This window comes from Brienomyrus brachyistius, chromosome 18, assembly GCF_023856365.1.
Source record: "Brienomyrus brachyistius isolate T26 chromosome 18, BBRACH_0.4, whole genome shotgun sequence".
Taxonomy (NCBI): Eukaryota; Metazoa; Chordata; class Actinopteri; order Osteoglossiformes; family Mormyridae; genus Brienomyrus; species Brienomyrus brachyistius.
This window is the reverse complement of record NC_064550.1, coordinates 17,814,051-17,841,188: the sequence shown is the minus strand read 5'-3', so window position 1 is coordinate 17,841,188 and position 27,138 is coordinate 17,814,051. Positions and strand designations below refer to the sequence as shown.

Below are 27,138 nucleotides of genomic sequence, written 5' to 3'. Positions count from 1 at the left end.
GGGAAGCCGGGCCGTCCCTGAGCCTCTGGGGTGGCTCAACACGCAGCTTCTTCTCCCCTCCGCCGAAACCACGGACATGCTCAGAGTACTGTAGGTCCGGGAAGGAATGACAGGCGTGCCGTCACTTGCGGGAGAGCCGAGGTCTCGCTCCCGTCAGCTTTTCTCCATTCTGCCTCGTCAGGTGCATCATGGGAAAGACTCCGCCACATGAGTGCATTGGTGACGGGGGCTGTCCACCGCTGTGGTTCCACTCTCCCCTTTGTTTTGGTGAGGTGTCAGCTGTCACACAGATGGGAAGGCAGAGCTCTTCCTCACTGAACCAGTGGATAAATTTTGATGCCACATGGGTGCTAAGTCTCCATGACAGCAGCGATCCAGTTTTAGAGAGATCCAGATTGCGGTGACCTTCTGTTGTAGCCTGTTCTGGTTCTCGGAGGACTTGTTTAGGCCTGCTGTCCCTTTGAGATAACATTGGGAGCAGATCTCCAAAACATTGAAGTCGCCACCTCCTTCTGACAGAAGCTAATGGCATTGCAATCTGGCCCCCGAGTTCACTGGCTGTGGGTATGAAGAATCAAAAACTATGGTCCTCAAGCGGGCTTCAGCCATTGGTGGCCATGGTTGTGTTGGCGTTAGTGGTGACATGCAGGTCCTCTATCCAAACTAAATGTCACAATTTCTTTGCGTGACTCATGAGATTCACAACTGTCCTTGACTTCTGTGGGCAAGCAGACTTCCTTCATGGTACTGAATTGTTCAGCCTGCCACCCTCAGTACTGAAGGCATAGCCGGGATTTGAAGTAGATTTCTTCTTATTTATCTATCTTTAAATGTCTGACACAACCAAAACACTGATCAAGGAACTATGAAAGCCATTGAAGATATACCGTTACTTAACACAGAGGTTAAGAGTCTTACCTACAAAGGGCCGGTGTGTGTTCAGGCTTTTGGGGTAACCTGTAGGTCAGCTGTTCAAACCCAGGTGTGAGGACTCTTCAGCCAATCAGTCCTCTAATTAGTAATCTAAAAATCCGCATACATAGTGACCCTTTCTGGGTAAGATTGGTTACCCCTGATCTAATGACAAAAGTCCACAGGATATGTATTCCAGAAAATTTCTGCAGACTTAGTGAGTTTTGGAAATTTGACTAAAGTTCATTGTTGGATTACATGAGGACTGAGTGAGTTCTGTAGGTTTGGTTTTGGTTCTCTAAAGTTTCAGAAAAACCACCTCAGGACCTTATCCTGGGATTTTGAAATGTTACAGGGTGAGCACTAGTTAAACGTCAACTGCCAGTAGACCAGTGTTGCTCAAAACATTTCCCACGGTTGCCGAACCTACTCAATATTCATATTGACAATTAAGCTTTATTCGCCAGTAAGACGCAAGAGCGGTCGCAGTAATTATACTAGTTGTCTTTTGGCTTTTAAAAACGGTGGGCTGACTGCACTTTGGGTTGCATGGTGATTTCACTGCTCTCTGCCGCTGTTATGAATTGTTTCCAGCAGCGGCTGCAGCACACAAGCTTAGCAAAGCGGCTAAGCTTGTTTTTGACTCTGCATAATTAGCAAACCATGCTCATGCAAGTTCCTCTTTAAACCCGAGAAGAGCAAATAACAGTTGTTTTTTAATAGATATTTTTTTCATCTGGTTTGGGAACTTCGGTGATTTAACAGCCACGTGTTAAACGATAAGAGTGTGCAGTACTGACCTTTTTCGGCTATTGGCCCAGAAAGACGCTAATGATTAATGAGGTTCCTTTGTCATTACGCTAATCAATTATTCATTTGTTGCCCGTTCATTTGCCAGGAGTGCGACTGATATGGTGTACCACCAGCATCGTGAGTGGTGGGTTTTGTTCCCGGCAAGTCACCTCGATTAATCTTCCGTCACAATGGAATGGTATTGTGGGGAGGCGATAAGGGCTCTATATTTCATAGCGGAAGTGCACTTGATTTTTGAATTGCGTTGTGCAGCACTGTGAACGTCTGAGCTGAATCAGAATCGGTGGTTGTGCGCCATGTTGCGGGAGCCACTCGCTTAATTACCTACAGGTACACTAGTGTGTACCGACACACTTGTTCAGGTCTGGATATGTATATATATCAGGCCTATTGTGGTAGCTTCTCAAGGATGGTGAGGATAGCGTCACAATGGGGAGCTGGGGACCCATGGCTTGACCTCACACTCCCGGTTGAGCCGCCAGGGCGGCGCTAAAACCCTAATCCTCCTGTCTGACTCCTAGGAACCAAATGTAGCGCGGTCCTAGCAGACCAGCTGGAATCTGAGCTTCTATAATTGGTGCTTTGGACACTTAATGGTCCCACTCACTTGATGCTGAACTCCATGGAGACCCCTCACATCACTTGTTAGTTGTACGTTTTGTATGATAATTCCTTGCTATACCCTTGGAAGATATATATATATATATATATATATATATCACTGCCTTAAAATATTTTTCACATTTTACTTGTCTGGGCCCTGGCATATAAACGGTAAACAGTAAACACCCCCATTCCGGCTTCCTTCCTATTTAGCATCGTCATCGACTCCCATAACGAGACGGTAGCAGCGCGACCTGGCAGGAGAGATGGGCTCCTCCTAGCCGAGCTCCGTTCCTGATGAGATGAAATATGTCAACGTTGTCAGCACCTAATGAAACAATTCAATGTCGCACCTCCTGCGCTAGATCTTGAATTAAATCGATACCTTTGTGCCCCCCCCCCTCATGGGTTAATCACAGATGAAGAACCTCAGCCGGGGAAACGGGATCTGGGTTTGCTGTTCGAGGCAGAAATGCAGGTCGCAGCTGCCAGTGTGGGCTTGGAAGGTCCATCGGCGAATCAGGCGCCGGTTTGTGTTTGTGGCAGATATGTGGTGCTTCATTTGTCGAAAGACGGCACCGACGTCTCGCCCTGAATTAATTATAAGTCGGGAAAGATGTCTGCAGATGTGCTAAAGCAGCTCACAGTCTGTCGTGTGTCTGTTTTCATTAGTGAGCTCAGCCTTGCTTGTTGCTCTTCCTCGGTCTTTATTTACACTCAGGTGCAGCTTTTCATAGAGACGTGGCCTTGGTCAACAAGATATTTAGGCGCTTTGCTAGATTTATTCAAAGTCATTTATGTAGCAGCAGGAGCGTGCACAGTGGCGGATCACAGGAGCGTACGCAGTGGCGGATCACAGGAGCGTGCGCAGTGGCGGATCACAGGAGCGTGCGCAGTGGCGTATCACAGGAGCGTGCGCAGTGGCGTATCACAGGAGCGTGCGCAGTGGCATATCACAGGAGCGTGCGCAGTGGCGTATCACAGGAGCGTGCGCAGTGGCGGATCACAGGAGCGTGCGCAGGGCCGGGGCACAGGGTCGGGCCACAGGAGCGTGCTCAGGGCCGGGCCAGAGGCACAGGGTCAGGCCACAGGGGTGGGCCACAGGAGCGTGCTCAGGGCCGGGCCAGAGGCACAGGGCCGGAACACAGGGCTGGGCCACAGGAGCGTGCACAGTGGTGGATCACAGGAGCGTGCACAGGGCCGGGGCACAGGGTCGGGCCACAGGGCTGGGCCACAGGAGCGTGCACAGTGGTGGATCACAGGAGCGTGCGCAGGGCCGGGGCACAGGGTCGGGCCACAGGGGTGGGCCACAGGAGCGTGCACAGTGGCGTATCACAGGAGCGTGCGCAGGGCCGGGGCACAGGGTCGGGCCACAGGGCTGGGCCACAGGAGTGTGCACAGTGGTGGATCACAGAGCGTGCACAGGGCCGGGGCACAGGGTCGGGCCACAGGAGCGTGCTCTGGACTGGGCCAAAGGCACAGGGCCAGGCCATAGGGGTGGGCCACAGGAGCGTACTCAGGGCCGGGCCAAAGGGGTGCCGTCCCCAGCTGATTGACCCGCAGAATGACGCCTCGGTTCACACTCACCTACTCAAAACATATCATTGTCTAATAATAAAGTTGCACCCTCTGTATAAATTATGGTGCCTTTTATGCCTCCCACCTGAAAAACAAAATACTAGAATCGGCCCAAAATAACAGGCAGTTTCCAATCCAGTTAATTTTTATATAGTTCAGGTTGTCGTCCTGAGCAACTGAGGTCAAAGGTCGGGTTAAATGTCAAATTAAAGGGACGGGAAACATTTAACCCCTTCTTCGCCGCACATTGCAGTACTTTAACTTACTGCCAGTAAGTGGGACTTGGGAGGCTCCTGGCTGTTCATGTTAACGTGTGCCTTTAACCTGAGTAGACGGTAGGATTTTTTTATATATCTAAATTACAAGCCCAGCTCTTTACAAGCTGTCCGCTGGGCATAATTCCCTCCGGTACGCTCAGCAGAGTGACCGAGCTCACCTGCAATGCTGGCTCAACCGCTGTCTTTAAACCAGGTCTAATTGCCATACTTACGCTGGGGACGCGGTCACACCTGCTCAGTGTGCGGCCGGTCTCCAGGGAGACGGCAGAGGAGGCCGGGAGATGGCCGGTCCTGTCTGTGAATTTCTGCTTGCTTAGCATGGGCTTAGAAATACAAAGGTTTTTTTTTTCCTCTGTCTTTGACACATCAAATTAGAATATGGATAAAGCAACAATAAGAAGGGGAAACAAACAGGGCGACTGATTCACAGCATTTATCGTCAAAGGATTAGCTGGAGTATTTAAATTCTGAATGTCAATATTCTATTTTATTATGTTTCTCATTATCGCGTTTGTTTGGCTTGAACAAGGATGAAGGATAGTTTCTATGGTCTTGTCCTTGCTAAGGTATATTTTTTTCCTTCTTTTAAGTTGTATTTTCGACTCATGCGATAAAAAGGTAAACACATCTGAAAATCTCTGATGCTGGCTGCCGAGCCATGGCCATTAATATCAATTTATCCATGAATACTCATCTTTCCACCGGGTCGTATCTAATCAAGCTGTCATCGCAGAAATCAAAGTCCTGCGGGGAAATCAATTAAGGGCCAATTTGTTACGGAGCTCGGAGTACCCTGTGATTTTTGACACGTCTGAGTTTGTCACAAGTTGGAGGACCTCGCAGCCTTGCTGCTCAGGAGCCTGGCAAGATTAATTTAGACTGTCAAGGGCAGCTGGAGACGTAATACGTGCGCCTGGCCTGAGACAAAGGGGGGGAGAGAGAGGGATGCGGGACGGTGCGAGAAACGTGGAACAAAGCAGGGGACAAAGAGGGAGACAGAGGACAAGAGGAAAGAGGAGAGATTGTGTGATTCCAGGTGAGAATTGAAAGGGACAGTGAGAGAGAGAATGGTACACAGCCAGTCAGCGCGGTCTTGCATCTTCGATTAATGACAGTGGCTCACTGTTTTTTTCATCAGGGCCGCCAGTGAAATACATCCCATCCAGGAAGTGAAAGGACCCAAGGACGGGCGCTGAGTAATCAGCCCGAGTCCCTGATTATATACCGCCTGTGCTGATGTATATCGGAGGTGCTCCTTTCACAGTGTGAGCCCCAGCCCACAGAACCACAGCTATTTTTGACAACAAAACACAGTTTACTGTTAGACTGCGAGGAAAAGCCCTTTATGTTTTCACACACACACACACACACAAAAACATTTCAGGGCTGACTGATTGGCCTTCTTAATAGTTCACAGAAATTACCGCGAACCAATTTAACGGACCAATTATCCTGGCTGACTTACATGGATTAGGACACTAGAATTCCAGGCATCTGCGCAGCTGCCGAGGCAGCCTGCCATTGCTGCGCAGCAGGTGGCGCCTCAGTTAAAGTCAAGGGCTCGTCATTCGCAAGGTTTTTTGGGTGAAATCCCAGGGGGGAGATGCTGTGTGGTAGTTAACCTGAAACGCTCCAGAAAAACATCCCACTCCCTCAGATGATTAAAAAGCATACATTGCTTTAGATTAACGTCAGGAGATCCTTTTTTCGTCTCCTGCCCAGAACTCGTGTGGGTCAGCGGGTTAGAATCCTACGCCTGTGATAGGAAGATCCCAGTTTCAATTTTCCAGTGTTGAGACAGTGATATCACCACTGGACCTTCGAGCAAGGCTCCTAACCCCTCCAGGGACTGCCTGACCCTGCTCTCTCAAATGTATGTCCCCCTTTAGCTGTGTAGTAAAGAATCAAGTTTCTTTCCCCTCCTGCTATCATATGGCGATAGCTTTTGTCTACAGTGTATTATCTGGAGCTAAGCAGCCACTGTACTGAACTGCAAACCACCAAGGCCGGTACCAGCTTCAGACATGTCCCTCCATCCTGAGTTTATGCCTCTCGCTGGTGCTCCAGCAATCCCTGCGAGACAGTCTCCCTGCCGCTATCGCTCTCGGCCCGTTTGACCTCACTGTAGCGCCGAATCAATCACAGATAGACGCGCCTCATTAGCTCCCCCTGTCTCCCTATCCCTGGTGTAGTTGGGGGGGGGGCATCTCCTTGGTTTAGTGAGACCCCCCACCCACCTATCAGATCAGGGCTCCTCCCAGTCCTCCCAGTACCTCCGATCATATGACATCACCACTGATTCTAAGATTCTATCCACTGCTCCCGTTTCCTGCAGACAGTAGGTGTTCACATCCTGTGGGAAGTGGTCAACAAAAAAAATATTAAAGAAACATTCATGCTTTAACAATAAGTTTTAATTTCTGATTAACTTGTATTAAGTAGTTTGATCTAACTGAAGGTGCATCCGTGACATCACACAGTGGTGACGCGACAGCAGCGTAGCGTAGCGGTCAGTAACCCTTTGCCTTTCCATGGTCAAACACCTAACCCTTACATTCCCATTAACTGCCTATATCCCTGTATGACCCATTTAATGACATGCGCTACCTAGTATACATTAAAGTCTGCGCACATATTCAGGATGGTGCAGTGTGAGTCATCAAGACAAAAATAAGATCTTGTCCCTTCAGGTTTAAAATAATCGGTAAATAAATAAACAAGCAGGTTGAACATGTAAGTCTACGGGAATATGGCCTGTTCATTTAGGGCTATTTTCAGTGTGAATTAAAATGAAAAATGCCATGGTCAATGTTGATGGGTATGGGACGGCACTCTAACACAAAGTGCTAATGAGAGACTCAATGACTTACCAGCAGTCCAGAAGAAAATAAACGAAAACAAAACAGTACTCCTGATAGGTCCTCAAACAAGATAACATCTCCATCGAGGGGAGTTGAACCGAAGGTGGAGGTGAAACCTGAGATCCTTATCAGAAGATCTGACAGGGGAAAAACCGAAAAGGATTTACATCATGCGAACGAGAATGTTTCCTTCTGCGTGTTCCTATTCCGGTATCGCGGCGGGCTTATTTTCTAATTAGCGTCGTAGCTACTTCACGGCTAATTAATTTCAATGAAAAAGGTGCCGTGTGATATCCATAGACTCACAGGTGCCGCGCGACCAGTGATTGCCAAGGAGCGTGCTGGCTGCGGCGCCCTGTGATTTAGGTCGTTTTTCACCCGTGTTTCGCCAACAGGCAGCCAACGTGTCTGCGTTCTCCCAAAGACATCTGTCTCCGCAGTGTATATACGGTGCTTCTATATCTGTGGGTCTTGCCGTTGACTGTATTCAGAGTTGATTTCCCAGGCTTGTTTTGTATGATAATTTTTCATCCATCGTCAAGCCGCTCATCCTGGTCATGGTAGCGGGGGGATCTGTACTGTAGGTGATTTCTAGGCTGCGCAGAGCTGGGGCACAGCCTGGATGATAGTCGGTGACAGGCCACATGCATAGTTACACACTATGGGACAATTGGAGACAGCAGCTACCCTAATTGCAGTCTTCAGATCGTGGAAGGAAACCGGAATACCTGAAGAAACTCACGCAAGATGGGGTGAATGTGCAAACTCCAAACACACAAAGTAGGGGTGGGTTTCCAACCTTAGGGGAGGAAACAGGGCTTCCCACTGAGCTGTGAGTACAAGGTTAATTTAATGTGGATTCTAAATCATCCCTCATTTAATTGCCTCAAGGGATCATCCAATATGTGGTGAAGCCCTTCGCAAGGGAGCGTAAGTTAGAAGACTTTACTTGTAAGTCCCCTCAACTCCCCTAAAGTCGGGCATGTTGTAGCCAGTACTCATAAGCAAAAGATTATTTTGAGAACATTACCATGGAGACTGCATGTAGCAGTTATATGTTTTGCATTACTTTTTTTTTTTCTTTCAAATCCATTTCAGTATGCCCATAATTTCACTTTGCTTCTAAAACGACCGCGTGACAAACACTCAATGATGTCATTCCGTTCAGGTCAATGCGAGTGCATTTTTAATGCGCATTAAAACATTCTTGCTCTTTATGTAGCGATGGAGTTTTTCAGCTGGGTATATTGGAAGGGGACAAAACAGGACAACATTTCAATTCACGAGTGGCTCATAATGACCGGGGAGATGTCTCCTTCGCATCGCTTCCATGCCGAAGCGTGCTTTTCATCAGTCACCATTTACCTAAAAGCTCTCCTTGCATGTATTAAAGATGGTGCCGTTGTAGTTGCATACCTGTGTCTAAAACGCGTGATTTCAATGTGCCGTACTCCACATGCGGCCCTTCAGCTCTGAAATCCTGACTCTGCCTTGATTACACTGAAGAGGACTCTTACACCGTCACAAGCAGATCCCCGCTCCTTCTGCCTACTTGTTTGCACGCGTACCTTTAATCCACTCTTTTCCCCTAATGCTTCTCTGCCATCCCGGCATTAATTATTTGTCTCGAGTCACAGTCTGCGAGGTTTGTCTGAAATGAGTCCTGTGTTTTTTTCCAGTGTTTTGTAATTCAGTGTTATAGACCTACATCGGATGCCATTTAATGCTCTTATATGAAAGTGGATTTCAAGCTTTAAATAAATATTCATGTAAATAATGACCTGGCAAGGTCTTCCATTGTGATTAAATTTTATTTTTCACAAGTACCAATTAAGATTTATTTTTTTTATTATAATTTTTTTTTGTACATTTTTCCTGATAACAAAACCTGTCCTTTACGATCATACGTTGTACATGCCGTAGATTCTGTACAGGAAGCAATAAAGGTTTATTGTTTTCAGTACATTACGCCATAGTGATTATTGCATTTATTTATTTTATGCTATATTAGCTTTATAGACGGCAATATCTAGTCAAACCTGAAGCTAATCAAGGCTGCACACAGTCAACAGTCTGGGGAAAGTAGCTCTGTGGACCGGTGCCGGACCCCACCGTGCGGCACCGACGCATGACTAAACATATAGTGCAAAACCAAGCAACCCCAGCGGGAAAATACAGACAATTACAGTACAGCATAATTAGCGAGAAAGACCATCTGAAACTGCAGCACAGCTGAATGCTAACGTTACGTTGATCGGCACTACAGCGTGAAAAAAATTACCGACTTCAGCGACATTAAACTTTGTAACATTATTTTAGCCAGCTAAATTGTCAGTGTATGTGAGTTGCCTATCTAAGTAAACAAATGATTTTAATAAGTGAAAGTATGCTTTGCCAAAAACTTGCATGCAGGCATGTTAATATAATGGAAACCACAGTAGAGGAACGATTCAACATCAGTGAACTTTCTTCCGAGAGAGTGGGAGAGGCACAAACTGGAGAGGTCTGGAAGCAATTCTTTTGGAGGGGATCTACTACGTCCTCGGGGCTCCGAGAAATGATTCAAACAACATGAAGCAATTAGAATGAGCGCAGTAATTATAGATTAGGGAACTGATTAGCTTGATGTAAAATACTGTTTTAAAGACTAGATGGTTTATGTTTTTTTTTTTGAAAATGCATTTGTAAACAAAAACAAATTTCTAAGTGTAAAAATATTTCCCCAATGATAAACTGCAAATGATGACGAAAAAAGACTGTACACCGTCGTATCAAGTTAGCCGAGATTTATCGTGTAATTAAGCGAAGGCGCAGTCACGCTTTAGTAAACCGTAAGCATCGGGGAGCTTCTCATCCGGTGCCACAAAACATTGTCTGGAGAAAGAGATTCTGCAAAAAAAAAGGCTGATGATTGTCTGCCCACTTTATCGAGTGAGTGAGTGACTGAGTGAGTGCGTTCGTTTTTGGTTCGTATATTTTAACCGCAGGAAAAGGGACTCTCAGCAAAGCCTTTTCATGTTTAATGAATGAAGACGACTGAGTTCATCAGCGTGATAAAGGATGCCTCTCAGCAAAGACAAGCTGTACTTAGAGAACCTCATTTAAGTTCATATCAGCTCAATAGAACATTTTTGTGGTGTCAAACTCCTAAGTTAATTTGTCTGAAAGCTTTGCATCGTTTTCCTACTTTTATGTGGCCCTGTTTTCACAGAGCAGTCGAGTGATAGATACAGTGGGCTACTAAGGCAATCTTATGTAACCCTGTAGAGCATTTATGTTGCGTAACTACACTGTGGTCAATTGTCATACATTTTGGCAAAGAGCCCAGAGACTGACTGAGAGGATACTGAACTAAGTTGCTGTGCTACCCGAAATGCTAACGATTGTGGATTTTGTGTGGAAATGCTAAGGAGATGTTATACAATCATATGATAGTTTAAGCAGTGAATCCTAAAAATATGAAAAAGAGACTATTTGCAAATGGATGATCAACAGAAAGATTACATTACACGATTTTGCGTCTTTAATCATGAATGATGTTGAGTAAGCCATAGATACTTCTGTCATCCTTTCCCATTATTCCTGATTGGCTATATAAAGATCGTCTCTGGAGAGTGCTGAAGTGATTTTTGGAAACTAGAGTGATTGAGAGATTGTATGCATCTCCATGGGTCTCACCTATAGCAGTAACTCAGAAGAAGAATCGAAAATCCGGATGTGTGTTGACTTGATGGAGCCAAATAAGGCCTTATAGATGACAGTCATGCACTACCTTACATAGAGGATGTGCTCTCTGACCTACACAGTGCTATGGTTTCCTCAACTGTGGTCCTTTCCAGTGTGTATTACGAAATGCATCTGTCAGGAGAATGGCGAAATATGACTGCGTTTATGACACATGTGGGTTATTTTATTATTATCAAGTCCCATATGTTATTGCGTCTGTACCTACTGAAATTCAGAAACTGAGGATGATGGTACTCCTCTGCCAGGTGTCCAGAATTCTATTATGCAACTTCATCAAATATGGAAATGACGCCTGCAATCATTACCGACACCTGTGCAATGTGGTCTCTACACTAGAGAGCTGGATTGCAGCTGAACACTGCAAATTCAGTTTCTGGGTCAAAGAGAGAAAGACGGTAGTCTAATGATGAACACTTAGGTGCTGTTTTTAAATTATCTGATGTTTCTATACTCTGTTTTTTCTCTGACTTACATTTTGGTATGTCAAGTTTGTGCCACGCTATGCATCAATTGCCAAGAAGAAGGGACCTTCCAATGGACTGAAGCCATTCAAGCAAGCTTTGAGAATGTCAAAAGGTATTTGGTATGAAGTCTTGTACTTGCCATATTTGATCCAGCTCTACCAACGCCAGTTTTTGCTGATGTGTCTAACTATTGCTTAGGTGCTGTCCTTACAAAAATTCACCCTGACAACACAGAGCACACCATTGCCTTTGCTACGCAGTCCCTGACACTAGCTGAATGCCGATGTTCCATTGTTGAAAAAGAGTTCTTAGCATGTGCGTGGGCTGTGGAGAAAATGGGACCTTCTGTGGGAAAGGCATTTTAAAATCTGATGACCAATCTCTCACGACACCATTGGCTACAAAGGGACATGGATGCGCAAAAATGCACTTTGCTAGATAGTCAGTCAGATTACTAAACTATAATGATGATGTATAGACTATGTGGAGAAAATCATACAGCAGTCTGTCTTTCCCCATTACCTCTGCAATACGTTGAAAATGCTGAAGCTGTTACAGAACTGGAATTGGTTGCCTAGCTTGAAGCTGACAGCAAAGCGATCTCCCGGAAAGACTTCCCTGCCACCTGAGCTGCACGTCAGGAATGTGCTGCATGACTCGATTAAGAAGGGTTGGTTTAAGAAAGGACATACATTGCACCCAAATGTAGTTCCACATTTCCTTCTCAGGCGCAAACCGTCAATGCAAGTCGATCTCCTCTGCAAGGCCATAAATACACACACAGCCTCTACTTGATGAACAGATGAAAGTCATCAAGGGAATGTTTGTGTCAAGTAGAGACTCCTGGAGCTGTACTTGAGACCAGAAATGGATGCATATGTTCAAAGTGTTATTGTAGCTTGTATTACATGTCAAATGTATTGACATGTCCAAACCACAATCCTCTACAGAACGTTCCATTCTCAGAAGCGCCTTCAAGAAAGTTAGGCACTGACATAGTTCGACCCTTTGAGACCACTTCTTGTTATTGACGTTTTAGCCATCATGGTAAGAGTCCACTCATTGCAACTAAACTCCAAAAACCTTGTAGACCTTGTGAGCATAACTTCCTGATGCAATACACAGCGGCAGCAGATATAAGAACTGAAATGTTTCCATATGAGCTACTGTATAACGGGAAGATATCCTGAAAGTTGAAGATCATCTGTTGTGTGTGCATCGTTTCCGCAGATTTTGAGGAGTACACAAAGGAGTTTCTCTGAAACAACGTCAAGTAAAGAGTTGCATTGATTCCTGTGCTTCAAGCAGGGGATTTGGTACAGGTCCAGAATCCATTGCATGTGAAGCAGGGATCTTCATGTTTCATGGGACCAGCAAGGCTTTTTAAGAAACTGGGACAAAGCACTTACCAGCTGGAGGATGACAGGAAATGAAACGCACTCCATATCTCATCTCTTCTGAGCTTGCTGTTTCACATCCTGATGCAACAGTGATTGCTTAACAAAGTTCTGTACTAGGCTCTAATCAAAAGAACTTTGCTCCAGCAGGGCTAGGCTCTGAGGGACCTAGACCGGTCAGATAAAGATAGAAACCCAAACGGTATAAAAAAAAAACAGTGAAATAAAATTCAAACTTTTGGGTCTTGGACTGATTTGAATTTACTGTCGTATTAGTATAGGCATTGGCATACATATTGGAAATGATAACATTCGCATACAATATTGCATTAGTGAATCTACAGTGTCAATGTTATTATTCGTGCATAAAAAGGTCAGAGTGACTGAAGGTTTGCCTTAAAAGGCCAATGTAGAGATATATTGTAAAAACTTCCTGCATTTAAGTGGCACTGAGTGGTTTATAATGAGGAGCTGGAAGGGGCATGGGAGAAAATGACAGGGTTGGAGTACGCTTATAGTTGACTTTGAAATGATTTAATTTAATTTAATTTAATTTAATTAAAAATACACCACATATATACTGAGGTATGTTTGTGCATTTTTTATTTTCCATTTCACAGAAAATGACTTTTGTACTCTGGCTTACCATTTTACAAACCACAAACGTGTCTCTTTAGGTCTGACTTGGTTTAGAGGCTGCTGTTGGAATCGATGAAAGGGGCAGTGCACACTGTAAACAACTGGGTATATTTACGTATCGGTAAGAATACATTTCACACGCAGCAATTACAGCTGATGGTGTTATGTGAATGTAGGGAAACTGTAAGTTCCCCTTATGTTCCTACTCAAGTGACAACCCCCCCAACCCTCCCACCACCCCAAGTTGGCTGGAGCTGTTGTTTCTCAACACATTTAATGGAGATGCAGTTGAGCATCGTAATTTTAGTGCGGAATGAGGGAAATAAATAAATAATTTATGGAGGATCTTCGAGCAGCAGTCAGTGCTACACTGCCTGATACTCTCCCTGACTCAATCATTTGTGCAGTTGGTGAACAATTAGAGAAAACCGCAAAGTCTTTGGGAAACAAGGGTGGGTATTAATGCTTTTTTTGGGGTTTTTTTGGGGGTGTTGCCCACCCTAGCAGATGAACTGCAGTTCGAACATTGGGTTATGGTGGACTGATACTCAGAAGAGAAGAGGTGTAGGATCAGAACCTGCATTAGAATTTGTGAAGGCCATACCTCCAGATGTATGCCCTCAGAGGTGCTTTTGAGATTCTCGACAGTGACTTTGGAACGACAGGCACTGGGGATGACTTTCACTTTTCTTTCTCCTTATGCAACAGCAGCCAGGCAAGAAGCTGTTTGACTTCCTCAGGAGACCGATGCAGGCACTGGCAAAAGTAGACAGATGAGGTGGCATCTTGGCAACAGAAGGGAATTGAGTTTGAGTAGAACAGCTAATTAGCGGAGCTGTAGTTGATGCGGCTCAGGCCGAGAGGATAGGCAAGCAAGCTCGATAACTTTTTATATCTGCTAAATGGAGTTCACAGTCAGGAAGAATATGAGGCTTACAGGACCAAACTGAATTTGTAACATCCAGTCTAACCAAAAAGTTCACAGGATGGTGACAGACATTCAGAACCTAAAGGTGGAGCTCAAGGACCTGAAGTCTGTGGTTGCTGTAATGACAGCAGAATTGCCTGAGGCTACAATAGAGACTACAGGATCTGAGAGTAGGGCACTGACTCCAGAGCGTGTTAGTGATGTAGCCTCACTGAAGAAGCAATTGAAGAGACCTAAGTACAAATTAGCCATGAGAGAGAACAATAGATCAGAGACTCCTGTTGCTGCTCTAGCAGTGGAAACTCCCTGTAGTACTTCAACTGCGTCAAGGAGGGTTACTAACAACAAAGAAATCAACCTTTTTACTGGTCTACATAAGATAGGCATTTTGTCACATGCAAGCACCTTGAGAACTAAACAAGAAAATTGTGAAACTAGATAGTGACTAAGCAGCAGTGTGGTCTGCTCTGTGAAGAGTTTGGGTTGATCAGCCCCTCATCTATTATTTGCTGGACAATCCCCAACCATACACCACCCCACATAATAACCAAATGGTTTTTAGTTCTTGACTTGATAAGTTGCTTCTACCAAATAGCTATAATGGAAGAAGAAAAACACTTTATCTGGCTGTTTCGGTTTTATCACTTTGAATAGATGTTACAGGGGCTCTAGTCACATATTATGTTGGCTTCAAGTCCATGTTGACCTAGACTGTTTCACTAATCGTCTTTGGGAAGATTCTGGAGGAATTCAGTAAATGGCTCTGGATTCCACACATTTCATTGGACAAAGCTGACTATAGGATATATTGGCATTCGTAAATCTGAAAAGTCAAAGCAGTACTTCGGTGTGTCTGACACTTTGGGAGAGTGATGAGACCTATACTGCACAGGGACGTTACTCAAGATCATTAACTACCTCGCAAATGGTCCTCTCTTGGCCTTTTCTGACCGGAATAAGTCTTGCACTCTACATGTGCAGACTCACAACAAAGGATTTGGTACTGTCCTTTATTGGGAGGTTCCCTGGAATTTACTAGCAGAAAAATGAGCAAAGTCTATTGAAATCACCAGCTAGAGTTTTTAAAGTTCACCATCAGTACAGTGAAGAATCCACTAATGTATGTGTCAACATGAACAAAGCCGAATGCCACAGATGGACTTGCATCATTAGCCACTTATGATCTCAGCATCCTGAACCGTTCATCCAGAATAACATAGATGCTGATGTGTGATCCAGGAACCTGCCTGTAGTAGAAAAGGCAAGAAAATGGGAAGCTATTCCACCCCCTAGAGTGAAGGCAGTCTGTCAACAAGCTAAACTAATTGGATCAGCTAATAAGTCGCCAAGATATATTGAGGAACAGGAAGCATCTCCTCTCTAAGTGTCTTCCTGCTGCCTGTGCCTTTCCCATGAATTTATATACTGGATCAGAGTCCAACTGGTAAACACAGGACAACCTGTGCATAGGACCTGATACAAAAGTCCTGAAAGTGGCCAAAGGAGAACCACATGTCCCATAAATGGAGTTAGTGAGATCAGATCAAATAAGACTGATGTTGAACGAGGGACTGCTGTGCAGGGGGTCAAGCACAGGTCTTATTTAGCTTGTGTTACCTTCTAAGTTTGGTTGAGTGTTGCTCACTCTATGCATGATGATAAGGGGCACATAGATTCTACTAGTCCGTATAGTGATCAGTACATTATGATCAGTAGAGAATGATTGATTCACAAGAGACCTTTTCAGAGAGCTCCCGTGCACCAGATTCTGATCAACCACAATACTGGTAGCCACTGATAAACTTGCTTGTTGTGCTCAGGCTTTCCTATCTAAGAATTAGAAAACCCTCATTCTGACAATGACCTTAGTAGACTAGTACTTCACACAATGAATTTCCACCAAGGATTTGCCCCTTATTGCATTTGTAAATACTGGCCATATGGGATCCTAGAATGATGTCTCATCACCTGCAAAGTGACATGCAATCACAACAATTAAATAAAATGCTCCTCTTGGTGCTGAGGACATTGAAAGATTCACCAAGTGAATAAGTCTTATGGCATGAGAATAGGTTTCCTTAGAATAGTACTGGCGATAGTGTTCTCGAGGAACTTAAAGATGAAGGGAAATTAGATTTATAAAGTACAGTACCCTATGTTGTAGTAACAGAGATGCCAAATTCGCCAGTATATTGTGGCAAGCCTGAAGGGATAAGCTGGTGTCTTAAAACTATGAATCCAAATCTTCTCCTACCAGCAATCTGTGAGGCTGCTTAAACTGCTGGCAGATGGGTCTCATCAGAAGGAAAGGGCACTTAAGACCAAGCAACAATGACAGGAACCAGTAACTGCAGAGGCATTTGACAAGAGTGAGCCTAGAGGTGATTCATCATGTAGAGAAGAACATGGACATTTTACAGATGATTTTTGAAGAAATACCTTTACAATAAGACTGTAAGTGCACTGTCTGAATGTCGGTGAATAATGAGTCTGTAACGAAGGCCATAACTAAGCTGGAAAAGGGAATGCAGATCATGTATGTACCTATGACAGGTCCAATCTTTCAGATTCAGAATTAGAGGATGCACACATTAATGATTCAGAAGAAAATGGATTGCCAACTTGTTTAAAGGTGTTTTCCATAAAAATTGGTTAATTTAACTATACTTTTGACATCTTAGGGAGGGCTAGAAATCAGTTGTTGACTATAGTATGCCAGCAAGATATGAACAAGTTAAGAGTGGGTGGTCACCTAGAGTTCTAACTGTTTAATACACGTGTATTTGGAAAATATTAAGGTTGGCTGGACAGTTAGTTAGACTTCCCTGTTGCAAGAATGCACTGTGCCCTTAGATCCACTGAGAGAGATTCAGTGCTTTCCAATATCTGGGTATTTGTGGTTCATTTTACTTTGCTCACATTTATAAATGTTGTATTCAGCAATGCGCCTGTTTGGATAGTAACATAGTCGATGGAATAGTTTCTTTTTTATTAGTATGACCATTATTTGTGGGTTTCTGTGGTAATATCAACCAATCAAAGCAGAAGGTGTGAGGGGAGCGGTGAGGGGATAAGTGGGAAAAAAAAGGCAGAGAAAGTAAGCAGAAGTTAATCGTCTAGTAAATTCTAAATTAGTGTTTGATGTGATGCCCTGTCAGTTCGATAAGGGTATTAAAATTGGAAAACTTGGGATTGCATATGGTGGGAGGAATGAATATGATGAAATTTGAAAATGAAGTTTTAATTGTAGCGTGCTCCCACAGCAGTGTTGTGTCCGCCCAGCCCAGCTAGCCGTTAGCGTGGCGATTGTGTGCTTGCTAGGTTGTATCAGAGAGTGGCAGTTAGCAAGTAAGTTTTACTGTTAGACACATGGAGAAACCCGAAAGCATGTTGCGGTACTGGAAATGCACAAAGTCTGTAGCACGGGGTGATTATCCATGTATGTTGATTCCCAGCGCTCCTGGATGTCCATGACTGAAGACCACCTGGAACTTTCAGTACTTATTGGCTCCGCGGACTTCGTTTCACATTCCTCATGGTTGAAGAAGCTATTGCATTATCATGACAAAATGTACATAAGCAACAATTAGACATGCAAATAGTAATCGACTTACTCCCAAATAAGGTTTTCTGGTTAATGTTTATTATTGTTATTCATAGCAAAGACTCACCTGTGTATGTTGGATGCCTAGATTTTTTTTTTGACTGGGAAAACATACTTGGGAAATGGTATTTTTAAAAGCAAGGCTATCCCAGTATTATGAAGTCTTGGCCATAAAATATAACGGGGCATCGTAAATTTTGCCATGCAGCATTACCCAAAATACCGCAGCGCACCAGATGTACCATATACTTCAAAGCGAAACTGAACCCAGGGAAGTGTTCTTAGGAATAGACACTGGGGGTAAGAAGCGGCAAAAGAAAAACAAACAAAGAAAAAACGGAATATTTGGTGTGTGTGACTGTTGCTGGGCGTGGCAACCGGATGCTTCTGGAACGTAGCTCTCCGATCTCTCGCACAGTGATTGATTGCGAATCGCATTAGGGTTAAAAAGTCATGAAATGAAGTGTCTGCGAGGACTAATGGAAAAGCAATCTTACTCGCCCAAAGTAGGAGTCATTCTGTTTGAGACCTGCACTTAGGACTCTGCTGATGTGCGAGGTGGCTTGGGAGGGTCGATTCCATTAAGCATTTACACTAAACTGCTTTATGTCTGAAGAGGTCGAGGGTGGAGGGTTGGGTTAGTGTGAGGAAAGCGGATGGTTGAGATGATGGGGGGGGGGAGCGACGGCTGGAATTCGGGGTTCTGCCGGAACTCGGATCACTGTGTGGGCTCTGCATCAGACCAGTGTTTTGACACTTGACCTGAGAGAAAAGATTAGATCCAGAGGAGGACCTAATTTATATTTCACACCTGCAGTGAAGAAGAATCCTAAATAATTTTTAATATCTCATCTGCCACCTGCTGTCTGCTGCTTTTCGCTCATAAACTGTCTTATGAAATGTCACAGAACACTTGTAGTTATGACTTGAAATGAATATCAATTTAGCCGTCCTTTGACTGTCATGAACATGTCAGGACCTCGTGGATGAATACCTGCTCATTTCTGCTATATATCTGCCTTTGGCATCACACTCCACTGCTTCTCGAAGCCATTATTAAGGTCTGCTTCTGACTAAGACCTTCCACTCTTTTTTCCCTCCACCTTTCAGCAGCCCGGTCGATCCCAAAGTAGAGGTTTAAATTCCCTGCTGGCTGCTGCGACGTTTCCCAAAAATATTCACTGCGCCCTGAAATATTTGCACATCTTCGTGTGCACGCCCATTTCTCTGCAGTCAGCTGTGAACATACGTATGCAGTAGGGGACGATTCTGTTTTAGAAACTGAAGCCTTCCGATTTGCTTAGTTTGAGGTAAACATTTTAACTCGGCACCCTGTACTCATCGTTCGTGCGCCTAATTTCGAGGATTTATTTAGAATTTAGTTTTACTTCTGAAGTCGCCCCCCCAGGGAGCTACTTCCAGCAATCAAATATTCACCTCGGGTGCCTTGCAGGGGACTAACAGTGTTCCTGATGCATCATCCCTGTGCGCCAAGCTGATTGGTGGAGCTCGCGGTTGAGCACAAATATCAGTCTTAATCAGTAAACAGCTGCGTTAAGTCCTCAAAGCTCACTGCACCCTGGTTTGGCGCTCAGGCATGAAAAATGGCTGTGAAATTTAAATGTGACCTTTACTCCTTGAAAGCGACGTGGAGTTGGCTGTTGAGAAGCATTCTCTCTTTAATAGACTCTTATTCCTCGAGCTTGGGAAAGAAAAAAAAGATTATTAAAATTAATTTCCTTTTAATTTATTATTTAATGTGGCCTCTTGCTTTGAATTAAGGGGGTTAGGGAAGGGGTGATGAGCTTTTAATTGGATGTGGGGGGCTTGGTGGGTGGGTCATACAATCGTGGCAGAATAAGTCAATTAAATAACCATTGTAAGTCAGTGTTAATTGATTCACCAATGGTTACTTTCTGCTGTCAATCTAATTAACGTTGTTGCTTTGATCATATGTTGACACATGGACATGGTGCGTTTATACTCATGGCCACTCTTTTACTGTGTTTGTGCTTCCAGGTAAGGCCACCCGACTCTCCCACCTCAAGCAGCGATGGTGTCCCCCGTGATCCCCTGAGCCGTACGTCACCTCTGCGTCTGCCCGTCTAATTCGCCCTGCCCCCGATAGTTGACTCCGTAGGTAAATCCCATAATCCTCGCTGGGATGGTCGGTCACATTTTCAGGTCTCAGGCTGCCCTCAGGTTGCTGAAAGCGTCGCTCTGTGAAGTCCAGACCCCGGAGATGGAGATGATCGATGCTCCCCTAATACTTTTCTACCGATGCAGAGCGCAGAGTGCTAACACTTGATTAGGTTAAATGAGATGTATGAAAATGGAGCCTGAGTATTGTCACAGCATCTGTACAAATGGACAGATGATTCAGCCATACAAGCTGCTGAAACTGAGTTTCAGCTCCACTGAAACTGAGGTTGATTTTTAATCAATAAACCCACTATAGTGGGACTTTATAGGATTTCCATCTTGACATTTTAGGTATGAAATTATTCTGCGCTGGTGCAGGCTGTGGATGAAACTGAGGCTTCTTCTCGGCATATATGTCAAGGCACCGTCTGGAAATTCCTGTAGACTTTTAGTTCCCCTATAACCTTGAAAACCACATAAGTGAAGATGGTATGTGTCGTGGACATTGCAGAAGGTAAAAATAACCATAGTCCTCTTTAAATTAGCTCTGAGAGGCTTTTTTTGCAGCAGTCGTGCCTTCATATCAAAGGTGAGTTTCCTTTCCATGTGTAGAATAGTGCTATTGTTTGCATAAATAAATACTGTCCCTCCCCATAATCTGCCTTTTGTCATTTTCCCCTCCCACGAGGGAAGAGTCACCTGAGTGATATAACTGCCTTGATGGTTTCATCGATAGTCCAATCGGTTCAATGAGAAAAGCCGGCCGTTTACCCCGATATCAAAGGTACAGCGAGGAGTACGTGTGTCGAGGCAGGGGCACCTGTGAGATCGTTAACGGGCGGTTCGTTCCGGTCTGGCGGGACGCGTGCGGTTAGCCGAACGGCAGCCAAAAGGCCACCATTTGTCTGAGCGGCTTTCTCGTGTCTGCAGATGTCCCTGCCACTGTTCCGGCAGCAGTTCTCTAAAAAAGAAAAGAAACATAAATGTTTAAGTTAAGAAAAGAAAAATGGCAGCAGAGTATAACTTCAATATCAGTTCCTTAAATAAAACAAAGCAATTGTGCTCTAGGTGAATTGAACACCGATTGATTGCAAACAGCTGCCAAAGCCTTCGTTGCAGTGGAGGGTGGGAGCTATAGACCTAACAGGACCTCCTCTTTGCTTGCTTGTCCGTTTATAATAATGGACAAATAATCTCACTCTGCCTTACTGGGGCAACACATGTTGCTCTCTTTCATCTGCTGACAGACAAGGAATGAAAATCGCTAATAGATCTTGGTGGGTAATTAAAGAGTTCGTGGAGGAGCGGCGGAGCTCAGATGGCGCCAGGATGCCTATTTGCCTGTTTGTTTTTTGGTTTTGCATGCGGCGGATCTGTCATGGCACCGGGTCAGTATAATTATCCCACGGACTACGGCTCATTTCCTTGTGAAGGTTGTTTTCCGGACCAGCTTTGAACCAAATGTCAAAGCGAACTGGACAGAATCACTAAGATGACCTCCTGACTGAGCAGGGGCATGGAGAAACATGTTTTTGATTATAAAAATTATATAAAAATCAGGAAACCATACTTCTTTGACAAAGTTAATGAGATGTTTTCCAAGTTAGGACATATGTTGGGCATCAGAATGCTTTTTGACTACGCAGTTTTTGTCACACTGCCTTGAAATGTAAAATGAATGTCTCTCCCATCTCGTAACGACTTCCAGTTGAGAAGAATATTATTGTGGCATGTTTCTGTGGTACTTCTGTGCCAGAAAAGGAGCCAGGATGAAATTATATCAGAGTGATAGCAGTAACCCCCGATTCCTTCGAGTTTTGCGTTTATTGATATCACTGCCCTACGATTTTTCCCCGCATCAGTGGCGCCCGATTGCTGTTGGTGCCACTGATGAAAATTACCTTTTTCTCTATTGCTCTATTTATTTGCTCGTTCATCGATTCATTTATTTATTGCAGACACACGAACGTTTGTTTGGACAGATGCTTGGGCCAGGCTCGCTGCCAAGCTGCCGAGATCTTCTCGCCATCCGCTCGGCGCTGCGGCTTTTAACTTTGCCTGCTTCCAAAGACTGCACCCCTGATAGAAGCCTGGGTCCAAGGCGCGTGCAGGCTGGTTCCAGTCAACGTCGCAGTGCAGTGACTTCAGCAGAGCTCGGGGAAAGTGCAGTTCGGGAATATGAGCTCCTTGGCACTCCTTGAACTACTGGGCATTCGGCATCTTTGACACACAAAAAAAAAAGTCAAAATGAAAAGCATTGCTGCTTAATTAAACAGATGTTTGGGGGAATATTTTCTGGGCATTTTGAAAGTGACCATGCAAAATGGTGATTTATGTTATATCTCTGCCATAATACAGATCAGTCGGCAAAATTGGACCAATTCAGGATGGTCTTCCAAGCAGGCATGTCTGTCACCAACTGCCATGCACTATCAAACCCAAATTGGTCATTTAGGTAACATTAGGCATAACTTAGGGCTCTTCCGTGCATGTTAAATGTTCTGTAAATCTATGTCGTCAACATTCAGACTGAGTGCATTTTGCAGCAGAGCATTTGCACTAATTTGCATCTTGTTTAGTGCATTCAGTTAATCATCATTTGACTAAATATGTACATCATTCCTTTTATGCTTATTTATAGTATTTGCTTCAGTAGCACTGCCTATTAGTGCATCCATCCAGCCATTAATTATCTTTTACGCTAATACCATTGTGTTAATTGCTGCCATAAAGGCCATCCGCACTGGTTTGCATTGTAATGGCTGCCGGAATGTCGGAGCCCTCATTAAGCCAGCTGCGTACAGGTTGTTTTTGACCTGATCGCTTGCGTCATTTTAATGAGGCTATGGAAGAATGCGTCAAAACAAACGTAATGCGGAACGAATTAGCATACGCCCAGAAAAAACTTCTTAAAAGCAGTTGGCAGGGCAACTCGGTGGGTAGTATATGGATTGATCGGTGGTATCTCAGAGGATAGCCGAAAAGATATTCTGTATTTGGCAGACACCTTGTCTGCTAAAGGTTTATGACCCTGGGTTAATTTGTTTGGAAGACGGTCAACGCACTTAGAATTGTAATCCTTACAATTAAAGCTATAGGCATCAGCACACTAATCAGTCAGTGATGTTTATTTGGTATTCTTTGTTAATTAATGAAATCAGTTGGCTGCCAATGTGCAGTTTTCATCTCTTAAAAGATTGCAGGTTAAAGTCCCAGCAGAGTGCTGTTGTGCTGTTTTTATTTGGACAGTCAGCTGTGCAGATTTGGAATAATAAGCTATGCAGTATGTGTAATGCTAAGTCTAAAGTTAACATGTGGAGTAGCTGCGAAATGGCCTTCTGTGCCGAGTGCTGCGTCGCAGTGAGCGTCAGTGACCCTTGACCCGTGAGACGCGGTCCCCTCTGTGCCAGTGGTCTGTGGTTCCTCGCTGCGCCGTTCTCGGAAGAGCGATGGGGACAGTCCCAAATGTAACCCCGGCTGTTTGTTTTCAGTGATTAATCTTGGCCCGTGGGGAACTGCACGCATATCTTTAATTAATCTCCATTAATGAACAACTGTCCTTTGCATTGAGAAGATGTGACACTTTGAAAATAATTATGTCGCATTGGCGAGGGGAAAAAATAAAAAACCCCGGTGGTTTGTCTTTGCTGGGAGTGCGGGCGGAGTCTTCTTATGTCCTTGTGCCGCTTGAGTTTGTGACTCACGGGCACCAGGCTTCCCGGTCTGGTGTGGGAGCTCCTGCAAGAGCTGAGCAGTCGCTCTAGGACGTCAAGGTGGTGGGGATCTCATGGTCCAACACTCTTCACATGGCCACTGTCCTTCCACCTACTGCCACAATAGCCATCAAACGCCATGATGTTGGTTGTGGCCATCACCAAGACTCTATACTGGACAAGCGGTGTGGAAGATGAATAGATGGATGGATGGATAGTTGGAGATAGTGCAGTTATGTAATTCTCTGTATAACTGTCAATAGCAAAGCGATAAGGTTACTCAGGGCTCTCGAAGTTCACGCATTGACCATGAGAAACATACATTTCGACCAGTTCACGCGCCACACCTTGTGCGTCTCAGGCTGAGCAGTAACGGATAATGCCCACCAAGGTGTCCCGTTACATAGAATTAATCAACTAGATGCAGGTATATAGGGTGGAGCTTTCCATCGAGTTCATAACTGAGTCATACAGATATTAGCCACCTGCCAGCCAAACAGAAAATAGCATTTGTTGTTTCTGGGTAAATTCCAAAATATGTTATGTTCCTGCTGCAATCATGTTATTACATGGATGTGCAAACACACGGTGTGCAGACAAGGTGGAATTAGGAGACCAAGATCCGATGAAGGAGACACACGCTCTGCCCCTAACAGATGGAAACTCACTCCAAAAGTTTGATTAAACTTGAGAGCCCTGGCATACCAACATGTAAAGCTATTTTTAATGCAAATGTTAACGTCATTCAGTGGTTTTAGTGTTATTTTAATGTTTAACGTACCATCGCTTTTACACTGCGGGGAAAACGTTTGAGCACGATTGCATGTGGTCTCCTGCAGTTCGTTTGGGGTGAGCTGCCTCTGTCCTCCGTGACCTGGAGAGAAGGTCAAAGACGGCAGGTCCGCTCCCCCAGGGGGGAATCCTGGCTGCTTTTACATCTCCGTTGCGTCCAGCCTTGTCCGAAGGCTTGGTGGGCACTGAGCGCCCGTGACAGGGCTGCTTCCAGTGTCATCTGTATCGCTATTTACTGTCAGCAGAAATGTGTGTTTGTTTTAGCACGTATGTGTATAAATGTCCAGAACTGTGCTGGAAGCGTCACTAATGTTTGACATGATAACGGTATGTGTCCGACTCCGTGTGGAACCTAGAGGAACATCCGGCTAAAGATCCGTACCAGTCCTTCCCACTGTGGCCGGATCAGAGTGGCCCAGTGTGCAGCCAGGGACCTCTGGGCCTACTGATCTATAGCAGATGCGGTTCATTTTCTGTCAGAGGTGCCCGACAGCGCCCCAGCCTCTGACTGGCTACCCGGATGTAATCTGTCCTGTAAATATTGACGGGGTGCACGGCCGTCCTCATTATTTCACCTTTATTTACTCACCTTTGATTGGAACAAACAAGGAGAAGGTTCCAGGCCCCCGTGCCCGTGTTTGCGGTAGCGGTAAGAGATAAGCAGTCATGACATTCCCACTGTGTACTCAGTGTGGCTGGCAGGTTCCGCTGGGCGCTATTCACGGCGGTGACCTCGGTGTGGAGTCCCGCAGAACTCCGGCGAGGTGGCTGGTGCTCTGTCGAGTTTCGTCTGCTACTAGCTGGGTTTCGTCTGCGCACTGGGTTTTGTCTGCACAATGGATTTTGTCTTCATGCTGGGTTTCGTCTTCACGCTTTGTTTCGTCTTCACGCTTTGTTTCGTCTGCTCTTTGGGTTTCATCTGGGTGCTGGGTTTCATCCTCACACCAGGTTTTTGTCAGCTCTCTGGGTTCCATCTGTAACACACTGAAACCCTCCCACCCTTTTATCTCCCTTTCCTCATCTCAGCGGACCACCTGAATAGGACACCTTCAGTGTATATATTAATATATTTTCCTCTTGTGCTTCCCTCAGTTGAGGAGAGTAAGTTGGTCAGTCTTTATTTGTCTTCCCTTCGTAGTGGATCCTACCAGGTTCGTTAAGCAGGCTGCTGCTTGTATGATCACATATATGTAAATAGCATGTGTTAAGGCTTGTGTGCAGCTTGTTTTATGTGCTGTCGGAGAGGAAGTAAATTTACTCTCAAGGTTCACAGGAGCCAAAAAGCTCATAGTGTTGGAAAAATAGGCTTTCTCTTGCTCCTTCTCTCTCTCACCCTCTCTCTATCTCCCTCTCTTCCCCGCCCTAACAGAGGAGTGCCACACCAGGCACTCTGCAGGACAAGTGCTTAATTACTGGCTAAAAATACCCCTCCGTAAGTAATAATTACATAGCGTTTCCCGATAATCGGGCCTCTTGGATCCTCAGCGAAGGAGCGAGGCAGGAGTCGTAGCGTGATTCGACGTGACATGTAGCCCGCGGGGCCACCCTTGCCCTGACCTTGAGCTTGTACCCGCTGAAATAGCAGGGGAGGCACTGGGGGGGGATTGGCAGCACCCCATTAAAGGGCGGGGGGAGGGGGACGAGAGAAGGAGGAGGCAAGGGGAGGATAGGAACTCCATATTAATGCTAATGCTAATGAAAGGCAGACTGCGTGTTGGAGGATGGACACAGCGCGGCTGTGCTCTCCAGTTCAGCTGTACTGGGGATGTTGGAGGACGGACACAGCGCGGCTGTGCTCTCCAGTTCAGCTGTACTGGGGATGTTGGAGGATGGACACAGCGCGGCTGTGCTCTCCAGTTCAGCTGTACTGGGGATGTTGGAGGACGGACACAGCGCGGCTGTGCTCTCCAGTTCAGCTGTACTGGGGATGTTGGAGGACGGACACAGCGCGGCTGTGCTCTCCAGTTCAGCTGTACTGGGGATGTTGGAGGATGGACACAGCGCGGCTGTGCTCTCCAGTTCAGCTGTACTGGGGATGTTGGAGGATGGACACAGCGCGGCTGTGCTCTCCAGTTCAGCTGTACTGGGGATGTTGGAGGATGGACACAGCGCGGCTGTGCTCTCCAGTTCAGCTGTACTGGGGATGTTGGAGGACGGACACAGCGCGGCTGTGCTCTCCAGTTCAGCTGTACTGGGGATGTTGGAGGATGGACACAGCGCGGCTGTGCTCTCCAGTTCAGCTGTACTGGGGATGTTGGAGGACGGACACAGCGCGGCTGTGCTCTCCAGTTCAGCTGTACTGGGGATGTTGGAGGATGGACACAGCGCGGCTGTGCTCTCCAGTTCAGCTGTACTGGGGATGTTGGAGGATGGACACAGCGCGGCTGTGCTCTCCAGTTCAGCTGTACTGGGGATGTTGGAGGATGGACACAGCGCGGCTGTGCTCTCCAGTTCAGCTGTACTGGGGATGTTGGAGGATGGACACAGCGCGGCTGTGCTCTCCAGTTCAGCTGTACTGGGGATGTTGGAGGATGGACACAGCGCGGCTGTGCTCTCCAGTTCAGCTGTACTGGGGATGTTGGAGGATGGACACAGCGCGGCTGTGCTCTCCAGTTCAGCTGTACTGGGGATGTTGGAGGATGGACACAGCGCGGCTGTGCTCTCCAG

The 27,138-nt window shown here is 45.5% G+C and overlaps 1 protein-coding gene across 5 annotated transcripts in view; it reads left to right on the top strand.

Moving 5' to 3' along the window:
* Nucleotides 1-27,138, top strand: part of cadm2a (cell adhesion molecule 2a) — a 319,233-nt gene that overhangs the window by 100,340 nt on the left and 191,755 nt on the right. The gene's annotated exons all lie outside the window — the stretch shown is intronic.